The 3,488-nt window shown below is 39.5% G+C and overlaps 1 long non-coding RNA gene across 2 annotated transcripts; it reads right to left on the bottom strand.

Moving 5' to 3' along the window:
* Positions 1-832: 832 nt before the first annotated feature.
* On the bottom strand, positions 833-2,797 carry LOC127330396 (uncharacterized). Of its 2 annotated transcripts, XR_007869263.2 has the most exons (5): positions 2,508-2,797; positions 2,322-2,418; positions 2,080-2,156; positions 1,119-1,195; positions 833-954 (listed from the first exon to the last, which is right to left on the bottom strand). It is a non-coding gene; the product is annotated as an uncharacterized lncRNA (long non-coding RNA). The 2 variants fall into 2 exon arrangements; XR_007869262.2 differs by lacking the exon at positions 1,119-1,195.
* Between the last annotated feature and the right edge of the window lie 691 nt (positions 2,798-3,488).

The raw sequence follows: 3,488 nt of genomic DNA, 5'->3' as shown, positions 1-3,488 counted from the left end.
AGTTGTGAAGGGTGCTCCTGCCAGCTTCAACGAACTACGGGCTAAGCCCCGTCCCACACCAGGGTAGAGTGGTTGCGCGATAAAAGTTGGGCTGGTGTACACTTATACGCAGTGCTCCTTTTTAAAACCAATTTTCCCACAACACCTTGGTTGTTCAACAAACAGCCATACACCACTTTCTCGAACATCTTTATCAAGATCCTTTGCTTTCATAAACCATACACTTGGGTTAACTCACCCAAGGTTTTCATAAAACATTTACAACAAGGTAAGCCTTGAGGGGTTCCCAACCTATAGTTTCATGAGTTGAACTAGAATTGCACTATGGCCGAGATGAGAGTCATCTTGCCATAGAAGGTGTAAAGGAGTAATGGGTGGATCATACTCGCTTAAGATAAGCATGTATGATGACAACACAAAGAGGATTATACTTTCAGATTTGTGGTACTAACTATAAAATTTGGATAGTGGAGAATCACTACCCAACCAACTCTCCAATAAGGTACCCGGCATACTCCTCTCAAGTTGAGAATTACACCAACATCATGACATTGATACCTCTAAAATACAAAAGTTGTGAGTGAGGTGTAAGTTACTATCTTGAGAGGGAAGATGCTCAAGTTGAGCATACAAGATGACCAAGTGGAATAGCACGACCATGATACCATGCATCCCATAACACAAGGACAATAGTGGAGTATCACCACTAGGGAGTACCCCACTAGCAACCATACATAGATGACAATAGTAAAGAGAACAACACACATAGAATTAAGGTGCTTTGGATATCAGCAAATGACATCCAACTAGACACCGAATCAGAGATCAAAAGATGGCTTGCCTTGGCTTATTTGTCCCCGGACTTCTTCAGCTCCATCAATATAAGAATCCCAATAACATAAATAAAATCCTCGTCCGATTCCACTTCTTCTTCTTCTCCGGAATTGTTCGCATCTATCGCCGGAAAATATAAAAGGAATAAAATCAATCACATTGCATCAACAAGACAACATTCAACAATCAACAACTAACCATGCAGCCAAGTATAACATACTAAGGACTTATAGATACCACAAACAACTTTAAGAGTTTTAATTTAGAAAACCCCATTTATTTACCTAGTAAAGGTATGAGTGCATCACAACTTTAGCAATTGCCTCTCTCGGTTATCACCATGGTATAAACCAAACATCCCCTGGTAGATAACATCATAAAGAGGACAAGAGCATTAGTTTGACATCAAATACATTCACAAAACATTTTCTAACATTTTTGTAAAAGTAGAAAACAGTTTTCCTAACTTAGTTTGCTCACATAACACAACATCCAAAATAGGAAGCAAACCATATTCCCCATCATTTGAAAACTTAAGCAAAACAATTGAGCTAAAGTCAAATTGCAGAGGTTTTGTTTTGCAAGCATAAAAAAAAGGTTGCCCATCCCTACTAAAAAGAGTTGGTCAAGGGTTTTAAATAAACCGAAAAGTTTTGCTTCAACAATGCATGTCACACATAAACATTACTAACAGTAACAAATATGTATGAACATAGACTAATAATATTTTTCCTATATAGCCAGTACTAATACAAGACTAATCCAATTGGAATCACCCAAAAATATTAAACCTACAATTTTAGGAATTTCTTTGAATCTGACTGTACAGAAAACAAGATCTGTAAGCTATAAATCGTAGAAAAATCCTAAAAATATGAGGCCACTGGCATTTGAAAGGTAATTAAACAGAGATGCATACACAATTGGATTTGGGTTCAAATTGTTTCTGAAACTCTCACAAATGGATTGACAAGATTACTGCATATCTATACCATTTGCTTCACCTCTGGAGTTACAGAATAGATAAAGGTTTGAAACTTGTTTGAGATGATTAAGAAAACATTCAGTAATCCTACAGAAGTGGAATCACTCAATTAGGTTCAAAAATGGATTTTTGATGAATTAAAAGCTAACAGCCATGTCTGCAGAACATACAGAACAAGTTTAATTCATCACAAATCATACACAAATCATAAAAATATGAGGTCTGCTGCATCTGAAAGTTATTGAATAGGTGGTTCTTACCCAGTTGGTTTCATTCAAAAATTCGTCTCCAAGCTCCTGGTTTAATTCGACAAAGTCAGATCTGACCAGATCTTGATCTGTGAACCATTTCAGTTTCAGGAGGTCAATCGAAGTGAAACCACCGCCAAAATGAAGGTACTGAAGAGGGCTTTCACCCACAGTTGAGTTTGTTCAAAAAGATTTTGTAAAACGGAACAAATCTAATAAACAGTGAATCTGCATGTTTTCAGAACTTTATTTACCACGGACAATCCGTAACGAATTTGAGGGTCAGACCAACGCCAAGTTGTAGATCTTTTCAATACCTATCTGTGGAACTTTGAATCACTCGATTTGGATCTGCACACGAGATTCTGTGGATTTTACAAGATCGTACCAGAATCTGAAACAGCAAGATAGCAGAAATTACAGCAAGTTTTTGGACGAACTTTGGTCAAGAGCTTCAGATCTGAGGATTGCTCAACCTTCTCCATGCTTGGACCAACATGCACCTGCATCAAGATCCAATCTTAGCAATGGAGGAAGAAGAAGAGGAGATTAATCCATCTAGGGTTGGGGAGAAGATGGAGAGGGAGTCTCTCATGGTGAGGGGAAGCTTGAGGGAGGAGGGGAGCTTCATCTTGGTGGCTTTCCATGGCCATGGCCGGCCATGCAAGCAAGGGGCAGCAGCATTTCGTGGGGAAGTGGAGGAGGAGAGTGTGAGGGAGTGGAGGAAGAGAAGAAATGAAGCAAAGGGGAGGAGGTGGCCGGCTAGGGGGTTTTTATAGAGGGAGAGGGGTGGCTGCCTCCTTTTTTGATTGGCCAAGGTGGGTGGCTGCCCATTTAATTGTTGAGGTAGTTGGGAGACAAGGATTGCAAGAGAAGAAAAAGAGGAGGAGGGGCTGGCCGAATTTCAACTCATGGCCGGCTCCTTTCTTGTCATGAGCAAGTGAGAAATGTGAGAGAGATGCACAACATCAATGTGTATAGTCCAAGGCATGATGTTGAGGAGAAAATGTCAAAGGGTGACTTTGATGATGATAAAAATAGGAGTAGATACATATAGATAAAAAAAGGAGTATGAAGGTGACAAGTGCCATGAGAATAATCTCCACCACTTTGGTTGAGACCAACCTATGATGAAGATAGTTCCCAAGGTATAATTCATGAGCAGTGGTTTTTATTTGAATTCAATTTTGGGAGGGATTGGGATGGACCACATGCAACAATGCATGTGCATGCCAAGGTAAATAGGAAGGTGATGGTGGTTTAGTCAATGACAGAGCAAGGTTAAGATAAATGTTGAATGAAGTATCCATATACTCACAAGGATGAATATGGTGGCAGAAATCACCAATTCATGAGGTCAAGGTGGTGATGGAAAAGAATAGAGGATTTAGATGGGCATGATAAAATATAAGTTGCTCTTC

Source organism: Lolium perenne, chromosome 6 (genome assembly GCF_019359855.2).
Source record: "Lolium perenne isolate Kyuss_39 chromosome 6, Kyuss_2.0, whole genome shotgun sequence".
NCBI lineage: Eukaryota > Viridiplantae > Streptophyta > Magnoliopsida > Poales > Poaceae > Lolium > Lolium perenne.
The sequence above is the reverse complement of the archived record's forward strand: the minus strand, read 5'-3'. Positions and strand labels throughout refer to the sequence as shown.